The sequence below is a fragment of the Syngnathoides biaculeatus genome, chromosome 15 (genome assembly GCF_019802595.1).
Source record: "Syngnathoides biaculeatus isolate LvHL_M chromosome 15, ASM1980259v1, whole genome shotgun sequence".
Taxonomy (NCBI): Eukaryota; Metazoa; Chordata; class Actinopteri; order Syngnathiformes; family Syngnathidae; genus Syngnathoides; species Syngnathoides biaculeatus.
Window position 1 is genome coordinate 8716940 of NC_084654.1, and position 10041 is coordinate 8726980.

Consider the following 10041-nt stretch of genomic DNA (forward strand, 5'->3'; position numbering starts at 1 on the left):
GTTGCTGATGGGCGGCACAGTGGATCAATTGGTTAGAATGTTGGCCTTAACTGCTCTAAATGAAGAAGACTCTACATCTTGCACCGTCAAAGATTCTGATTGCTGTTTTTCTTTCTTGTCAATGTATAACCTGTACAACACAAGAATTTTTTTTTTTTTAAATTAATGTTATTAAAGAAATTCTAGGAAATCTTTTTAGGAATAACTAACGTAGTTTGCGCTCAGTGAAACATGTCCCAAGAATATTTGTATACTGAAATATTTGTTATGAATGGACATAAACAGGGCATCATGAAAAAATGGGAAAACAAGAAGATGTGACATAAACTGAGGCTCAATGTGTTTTAAGAATGTGCCCTTAAAGTCTGGCTTTAATGCAACGAAACAAAAACATCTTCATTTTCTAAATAATTGTAATTTTTGGTCTGCTTTGTTTTAGTGGCTCTCTGTAATTCTAATCAAACTGAGTTTTCAGGAGCAGCATGGTAATAAGTGGTTATTGCATGTACCACACAGTCAATGGGTTCTCAATTTGACTTCAGTTTCTCTGCACATCCCCAAAAGATGCTGCTTACGTTAATTTAAAGAATCCAAATTATCCATTTGGGTTAATGCAATTGTGAATGGTTGTTTTTCCATATGTGCTCTGCAAATAATGGGCAACCTATTGAGGGTGTGCCCTGCCACTCCCTGTGGAAAGTAGGGGGGCAGATGGGACGATTCAGACACGGTATTGTCCATTTGGTTCAATGTTTTCTCCTTATGGTCATTTATCAAGAATATAAAGTTTAATAATAACAAGTATTGTTATTCCATCCATCCATTTTCTGAGCTTCTTATCCTCATGATGGTTGTTGAAGTGCTGGAGCCTATCCCAGCTGTCATCAAGCAGGAGACAGGGTACACCCTGAACTGGTTGCCAGCCAATCACAAGGAACATGGAGATAGATAACAGTCACACTCACAATCACACCTAGGGGCAATTTAGAGTCTCCAATTAATGTTGCAAGTTTTTGGGATGTGGGAGAAAACCAGAGTGCCTGGAGATAACCCACGCAGGCACGGGGAGAACATGCAAACTCCACACAGGCGGGGCTGGGATTTGAAACCCGGTCCTCAGAACTGTGAGCCCAACGCTCTACAGCTGCTCCACCATACCGCCAAGTATTGCACTTGATTTTTGTGTTTCACAATGTTTTAAACGACACGAATTTCACAACAATGTAACCAGTGATAAGCCTCTATGCCTGGAATTTTTTCAGAACACGAGATTATCAGATGAGGATATGCCATCAGGAAACAATTAATAAAGTGTGCCTTTTTTCATTTTCCTCAAGTGATAAACTCTTGTACAACCAAAGTATTATTCAGTACAATGGAATATTGAGAACTCCCCAATCAGATCTTTATGCTTTAAAATCAATTCTCACAACCAAACACCAAGACTTCAGTCATTCAAGCACTAATGTACAATATTTTAGTTATCATTAATAATTAGGGTGGAGTGGTCTACATCTCTCATTTACAGGAACATGTAGAAAGCAAATTATATTGTGAAATTTTGTAAATAATATGCTCTTGGTGGAAACTACATTTCCTTCCACTTGAGTAAGTGTGTAACGCTTTAGCAGCTCAGTCAGTCACACAAGGTTCACATTGCAGGCCATTGATCCCCAATTCAAAGATTTTTTTTTCAGTTATGGAGGTCACAATTCTGTAATGTTAGACGCACGGACGCAGACAAAACCAGACGCCACATTGCGCATGTGCACAATTGCAAGGGGGTGTTTACAGAAGTAAATGTCTCGTCATGACCGACGTGTGGGCATTCCAAGAATTTTATGCTACTGAAGTCAACATTTTCTTTTATTTATCAGTACTTCAGCCTCTTCTTTACCCCATTTGCTTCTGCATTCTGCGGGGTGACTGTTTTCTCAAACAATTGTGATGTTTGTAGCATTTTGACAATACAAAATTCAGATGATGGACTCATGTTGTATAAATATCCAATTTACACTATATTTAAATATCGAAGAGGCCTGGTCGAGAAAAAAAAAAATCTAAATTGTACTGCTTACTTTGACATGAAAGCAATCTGTGTCACAGTTGGCCAAAAAATCTGAATAAACCTGCACTGTGAACATAGCCAAAATGTGAGTCGGACTCTGTGTAATCCTATTATGGTCGCCCATAAGGAGGGGTCTCGTGTCAATTCCAAACAACTAAGACGCGGTTTGTCATGGTTGTGCAAAAATGGGAGTTGTGGGAGCACAATAAATTTTGCAAAAACCTTAGGTTTAAAAACCTGATATAATATCCATCAGCATTTTTTTTTTAATTTTTATGAGGGAGAGTCACAGACACAAAGATGCCCTCCTATGGGGACACAAGCTAATGCAATCTGTAGGCCTCTCCCAAAACTGAATAAATGCAGTGGGTTGCGTCAGGAAGAGCATTCGGCGTCAAACTGTGCCAAACAAATATGAGCATTCATCTAAAGAATCCCATACAGGATCAGCTATGCCCCTGGTTAACAACGCCCGCCCCGACACCGCTAACCTGCAGGGTGTTGGTGGATATTCAGCTACTGTGGGTTGAAGACAAAAAAAGAGGAGGAAACCGGATTCGTCTCCTGTACTATTCGAATGCACTTCTCTGCCACAATAGACTTACACATGCAGTACCACAGTTCCTCTCTTGATAATTTGTCACGGGCTTTTCTCGATGCACAAATACACAATGTAGCTCCATCTAACCTTCTCTGTACTTTTCCATTAGCATCTTCAAAGCAAATAATGCATCTGTGGTGCTCTTTCTAGTCATGAAACCATACCTTTGCTTGCAAATGCTGACTCATGTCATTAGTCTAGCCTCCACTACTCTTTCCCATAGCTTCATTGTATGGCTCATCAACTTTATTCCTCTATAGTTTCTGCAGCTGTGCACATTGCCTTTGCTCCTAAAAATGGCAACTGGCACACTTTTCTGCCATTTTTCAGGGATCTTCTCACCCAATAGTATTCTATTGAACAAGTTGATCAAAAACTCCACAGCCACTTCTCCATACCATCCATCCATCAATCTTCTTACCTGCTTATCCTCACAAGAGTCATGAGAGTGCTGGTGCCCATCCCAGCTGTGAACGGGCAAGAGGCAGGATACACCCTGAACTGGTTGCCAGCCAATCGCAGGGCACATAGAGACAAACAGCCGCACTCACATTCACACCTCGGGGCAATTGAGAGTGTCCAATTAATGTTGCATGTTTTTGGGATGTGGGACAAAACCGGAGTGCCCGAAGAAAACCCACGCAGACACGGGGAGAACATGCAAACTCCACAAAGTCAGAACTCTGAGGCCAACAGTTTACCAGCTGATCCAACGTGCCGCCATGCCTAACCGTGCACAGGTATTTCATCAGTGCCAACTGTCTTTCCATTTTAAATTCTCTTGAGTGCCTTTCTAACGTCACTTATAATTGCCACTTCCCCGAACACCACTCTTACCTTTTCTACTCTACCTAATTTCTCTCATTTTCTTCATTCATCAGCTTCTCGAAGTATTCTTTCTATGCAGCACACCACTGGCACCAGTCAACATGTTTCTATCACTATCCTTAAAGTACCATTGACATCCCTATATACATTGTAAAGTAGATATTGTTATGAAAATTATATATTGCATCTGGCATAAAACTGTGTCAAACAAGTAGGCATTCATCTAAGATGACACGCTGTGGTGACCTCTAACGGGACAAGCCGAAAGGAAAAGAAGAAGAGTCGATACGAAAAAACAAATATGAGCAGAGACTGTGTCATTCATGCACAAAATTGCGGAAGTCTCACTCGACATCCAAGTGGTAGCCATATTGCCAGCTACAGAATTTACAGCTGTCTCACTGGTACTTTCGCCATTGAGAAGACACTGTGCCACCTGCTGTGGGAGACGAACAAAGTTTTTCCAGATTTTTCAGATGCCCCTTCTGACATGGAAGCTCTTTTCGAAGAAGAGAACATCTCACAATCGAGTAAAGTGACCGGGGCAATATTACCCTATCGTTTTGAGCCATATTTAGATGATATGCGGATCACTTCTAACTAACAGCACACTCCCCGACAGTATTTAGCGTACTCAGCCGCAATGAGCCACCGTGGCCTGGCCGCGATGAGCCAACGCGGCCTGGCCGCGAACGTTGTCGTAGCTCGCTGAAGGAACGATTATGTCGTCCCCCCCAAACTATTATTTTTTTAATAGCTTTATACACAACTACCTGTCATTTGGAACCCACGAAGCTCTCGGCAAAGAAAATGTATGGATGGATAGATGGATGGACAGACTAAAAATCACGCTTCATGTGTCAGTAGCCCTTTAATCACCCTAACCTGCTGCACATCCTTCCCATCTCTGTCCTTCTGGCCAACCTGTAGAGATATTTTTCTCCTTCTTTGGTGTCCAATCTAGTCTACATGTCCTCATATGCCTCTTGTTTACCATATGCCACCTCTACCTTTGGCTTGCATTGCATCTCAATGTATTCCTTTCTCCAGTCAATGTACCACTTCTTCTTCTCTAACTTCTTTCCTTGTGTGACTCCCTTTACTTTGATGTTTCACCACCAAGTCTTCTTCTTCCCTTTCCTACCAGAAGATACAACAAGTACTCCCTGATCTTCTGAGTTGTATTAGTCCAGTCTTCTGGGATCTCCTCCTGTCTACGGAAAGCCTGTCTCACTTCTTTCTGAAAGGCCACACAACACTTCTACTTTCTCAGGTTCCACCACATGGTTCTCTCCTCTATCTTCTTAATCTTCCTACCCACCACCAGAGTCATCATACACACCACAATCCTATGCTGTCGACCTACACTCTCCTCTCCCACTACCTTACAGTCAGTAACCTCCTTCAGATTACATCGTCTGCACAAAATGTAATCCACCTGCATACTTCTACCTCTGCTCTTGTAAGTAACCTTATGGTCCTGCTTCTTCTGGGGGAAAAAAAGTGAGCACTACATTAATTTCCATCCTTTTTGCAAAGTCTACCAACATCTGTCCCTTAAAGTGCCTTTTGTGGATGCTGTACTTACTGTACCTATACCTTAACCTTCATTACACCTGCTTCATTCACCTACATGTCTTTCACAGTCTGCACCAATCACAACTTTCTTTGTGTCTGGGATGCTCAGAACTGTTTCATGTAGTTCCTTCCAGAATTTCTCCTTCAACTCAAGGTCACATCCTACTTGTGGGACATAGTCGCTAATCTAATCACATTATAAGCAACACCCTCAATTCCAGGTTTCAGCCTCATCACTCGATCTGATACTTTTTACACCTCCAAGACATTCTTAGCGAACACTTCCTTTAAAATAACCCCTACTCCTTTTCTCTTTCCATTTACACCATAATAAAATAATTAAAACCCTGCCCCTAAACTTCTACCCTTACTGCCTTTCAACCTTCTCTCTTGGATGCAAAATATATTCAATTTTCTCCTCATCATCACGTCAACCAACTCCTGAGCTTCTCCTGTCATAGTCCCAACATTCAAAGTCCCAACACTCAGTTGTAAGGTCTGTGCTTTTTTCTTTTCTTTCTGACAAAGAACCCGCTTTCCACCTCTCCTTCATCTTCAGCCCACAGAAGATGAATTTACAGAAGTGCCCGGGAGATCAACAGTGCCAGGGACGGACATTGTAAACCCAGGCCACATCCAACCCTGGCTGGGGGGGTCCCAGCACACCTGCGCCTCATCCTCGCTGATTCACCCCAGTATTTATAGGACCCAGGGGACGACTAGTCTTCGCCAGATTGTCGCAACTCATGCCCCATTCCTGCACTCCCGTATCTCTGATCATAAACCCTTGTGTACCGACCTCCGCCTGTTCTTCGACCGACCCCATACGCCTGATGCCTTTAACACTCCTGCCATCTTTGATCGATCTCCCGTGTACCGACCCCTGCCTGCCCGTGGACCTGCTCTCTACGCCCGACGTCCTGACTACCGCTGCTGCACTTGACAGTCTGCCTGATCCCCGACCTTGTATTGAATAAACACTTTTCCCAAACTGACTCTGCGTCGCCGGAGTCCTGCATTTGGGTCCTCCTCCGTCTCAATGGGTCATGACAGAACGATCTGGCCAACGAAGGATCCAGCAGGAAAGACCTGGGCCGGGACTGATGTGAGATAAACCGACTGCCGAAGGACCAAGCCTGTCCTATCTGGGTAGGTTCCACGATGTTGTCCCCTTCTTCCATGTCACACGCACCGCCTGCGTGCCATGAGTACCTCCCGACCACAACCCGCTCGGCACCTCATGTTCTTTTGGACTCCGATTTTTCGGACTATGAGGAGGATTTTGATTTATATGACCGGCTGCCTGACTACGATTCAGATTTTGACTATGAATTTTCTCTCCCTATCTTTAAGCCCAGTCAGTTTGTTTCTCCTCCCCGTGTTTCCAGCTCCCGAGTGTCTTCGCCCGGTAGGTCTAAGTCCTCCAATCTGTTTGTGGGAACCCGGTTGGCTACTACCCGGGTCCTCCGCGTGGCGGCCAGAGGAGACGCCCAGGCCAGGCGCTTCCTTGTGCCTCCCGCTGCGCGGCATCAAAGACACCGTCCTCGTCCACCCACTCCTCACCGGCAACGGTCAAACCAGCAGACCCGCAGCTGGTGGCGAAGCTTCGAGCCCAGAGAGAGGAGGGGTCACCAAATCACGATGTGTTCTACCGCAAAATGCTGGCGGAGATAGAGCGGCAGAGCCCCGAACTGGCGGTCCTCACGGCGCAGGTTTGGCGGGGATTAGAGAATCAGCCGAGCTACGCCCACGTCGCGGTAGCAACAGACTCGCTGGTGACTCACGCCCATGCTGCGGTGGCAACGGACTCCCGGACAAGTCACGCTCACATCGCAGTAGCAACGGACCCGCTACCGAGCAAAGTTCATGTCGCTGTGGCAACGGATCCACCGCCGCATCATTCCCACGTCGCAAATGCTACAAACTCCCTGCAAGCTCACACTGCGGTTGCCACTGATCCACTACCGAGCCAAGCTCACGTTGCAGTGGGAACAGATCCGGCACCTCGCCACGCCCACGTCGCGGTTTTAACGGATTCACTGCAAGCTCACACTGCGGTGGCCACTGATCCGCTACCGAGCCGAGCTCACGAGGCAGTGGAGACAGATCCGCCAGACGCGCTGCTGACCGATTCTCACGTCACGGCATCCATGGACCCCTTCCCGTACCGAGGCCACGTCGCGGCTGGCAACAGATTCACTGTCGTGTCACACCTACGTCGCGGTGGCGACAGGGTTCCGGGCGACAGTCGAAGGAGAAGGATGGAACTGGCGATCAAAGATGGCAAGAGTGTCAAAGGCGTCAGCCTTTCGGGGTCGGTCGGAGAACAGGCGGAGGTCAGTACACAAGCGTTTACGATCAGAGATACGGGACTGCAGGAACGAGGCATGAGTTGCGACGATCTGGCGAAGATCAGACCTCCCCTGGGTCCTATAAATACCGGGGTGAATCAGCGAGGATGAGGCGCAGGTGTGCGGCTCCTAATCAGCGCCAGTGTGCTGGGACCCGCCCAGCCAGGGCTGGATCGGCAAGACCGTGACAGACCCGGTATTGGATTCTTTAGATGAGTGCTCATATTTCTTTGACAAAGTTTTAAGCCAGATGCACTTCCTGACGCAACAATGGGAATGTGAGAGGAAACTAGACTACCTGGAGAAAACCCATGCAGGCATTCCAAAAAACATGCATTGATTGGAGACTCTAAATTCCCTTTAGGTTTGATTGTGAATGTGGATGGTTGTTTGTTTCTATGTGCCCTGTGATTTGCTGGCAACCAGTTCAGTGTGTACCCTGCCTCCATGCCGAAGATAGCTGAAATAGGCTCCAGCACTCCCACGACCCTTGTGAGGATAAACTGCTCAGAAAATGGATGACTTATATAACATGGCAGCCCTTAAACATAGCGGTTGGCACATCTGCCAAACAGTTAAGAGGTTTTATTTTCCCCAAAAAAGGCATGTCAACTTAACTTGTGGACACTTCATTGACCAAAGGTGAAGATATGACTGCCACTGACTGGTGACCAGTCCCAGATGTGAGCTGGGATAGGCTCCGGCTCACCTGTGAACTTATTCACCAGTGCAGTTGAAAATAGATGGATGGGTCACATTTTAAGTTTCCCACAGCTCTTCATAAATTTTAAAGGCCCACAATAGCTCAGGAACGCTAACCTTGTGTAATTCTTAACCCCTAATAGACCACTCACAGAAATACTTTGCATTTTTTCTTATATCCAAAACACAAGGAGTATTTAAACCAGACCTGGGTTTTCACACCACAGTACTTTCTCCAAAGTTTGTGTTTCACAGGAGTAGAGTGTACAAGTGAAAAGATTAATCCCTACAGTCCTTTCCGGTGGTTAGGTAACATGTCACTGCAGTTCCCCAATATTACCATTTGTAAAATGTACTTTCTAAACTAAGTTTAATACATACCGAGTGAAGAATTTCTTTTATGCATGCGATTACATGTGACATTACATGTCATTGCACGTAGAACAATTTCCTTTAGTAGCAATTGAGGTTGAAAACGAAGAGAACAAAGCAAACCTCAAAAACCTCAAAGTTTTTCAAGCTCAGCAGTGACGAACGCGTACAAGATCCTTAGATTAATTCAAAGCCACATCTACCCGGGGACACAATGATGCCAATTAATTTGCTTGCTTGTCAACAAGGGAAGAAGGGGAACCAGATGAGGAGTTGCTTCTGTGGCTTGTAAATCAGCAGATGCAACAGCTCCGTATACAACAGACCAGGATGGGGAAATATAACTGAAACGGACCCAAGGACCTTTCTGGCACCCAATTACTTCCCGAGTTTCTGTGTCTACCTTTCCGGGCCGGAAACGTTTGGGCACTCCTAGAGGAGAATTTTGTATGTCTTTATTTGTATGTAGACACCCTGTACTTTGCGCTTGTGTTTTTTTGTTTGTGGGCAGATATGCATTTGTTACTGAAGATGCAGGAAGTACTCTGGTAAGACGCCTGCTGCTCTTTAAAGTGTACGGATGAAAAAAAGAAAGAAAGACACAGTTTCGAACAATGAGACAAGCAGCTGTCTATGGTGATCATTACATTCACAAGAGGCAAGTATTTCTTTGACCTTTTGACCATGCAAGAACACTTTGGCCAAGACCGTTGATTTATCCATCCTTTATCGGAGCCGCTTATCCTCAGAATTGTTGTGGGAGTGCTGGAGCCTATCCCTTAATCCATCTATGCATTTTCTGAACATCTTATCCCCACTAGGGTACGGGTGTGCTGGCTCTTCTATCAATTGACTTCGGGCGGAAGGCAGGGTGAAATGTCATGCATCCATCCATTATCGGAGTCACTTATCCTCACAAGGGTTGCAGGAGTGCTCCAGCCTATCCCAGGTATCACAGAAATCGAGGTACACCCTGAACCGGTTGCCAGCAAATTACAGGTCACAAAGAGACAAACAGCCATTCTAACTCGCAATAACACCTTCGGGCAATTTGAGTCACCAGTTAATGCGTGTTTTTGGGATGTGGGAGGAAACCGGAGTCCCCGGAGAAAACTTACGCAGGCACGCGGAGAACATGCAAACTTGACGAAGGCTGGGCTGGGATTTGAATCCCGGTCCTCAGAACCGTGAGGGTGACGACTCCAACCAGTCGTGCCACTGTGAGCATCTAGTGTCACAATATAATAAAAAATAAGTAAATACACAATTTTCTAAACTTCTAAACTAGTAGAGCAGTAAAATGTTTCTTCTTCTCAGTGCTCAGCATGAATATCGTACCAGGGAATGACCGACTGCCGGAAACAAATTCTTTGTGTGTTATTACATACTTGGCCAGGAAGCAGAAGAAATAAAAGCGTTTGATTAAAGCACGTGTTAGACATGTTGTAAAGAAACAAAGAAAATAAAATTCAACTGTCTCCTTTTATATGCTATAACAGGTCCAAGGGTCACCATTATGGCAGCAAAACAAGTAAAGAAAA

At 45.2% G+C, this 10041-nt stretch overlaps 1 long non-coding RNA gene across 4 annotated transcripts in view; it reads right to left on the bottom strand.

The window, feature by feature from the left end:
* The window catches only part of LOC133513001 (uncharacterized), a 22884-nt gene extending 13004 nt beyond the window's left edge, over window positions 1-9880 (bottom strand). For 3 of the 4 annotated variants that reach the window (XR_009798364.1, XR_009798362.1, XR_009798363.1), the window contains exon 1: window positions 9619-9860. This is a non-coding gene — a long non-coding RNA (uncharacterized LOC133513001). Of the gene's footprint in view, window positions 1-9618 lie in introns of all 4 variants that reach the window. The other variant, XR_009798365.1, reaches the window with a different exon arrangement.
* Window positions 9881-10041: the final 161 nt, after the last annotated feature.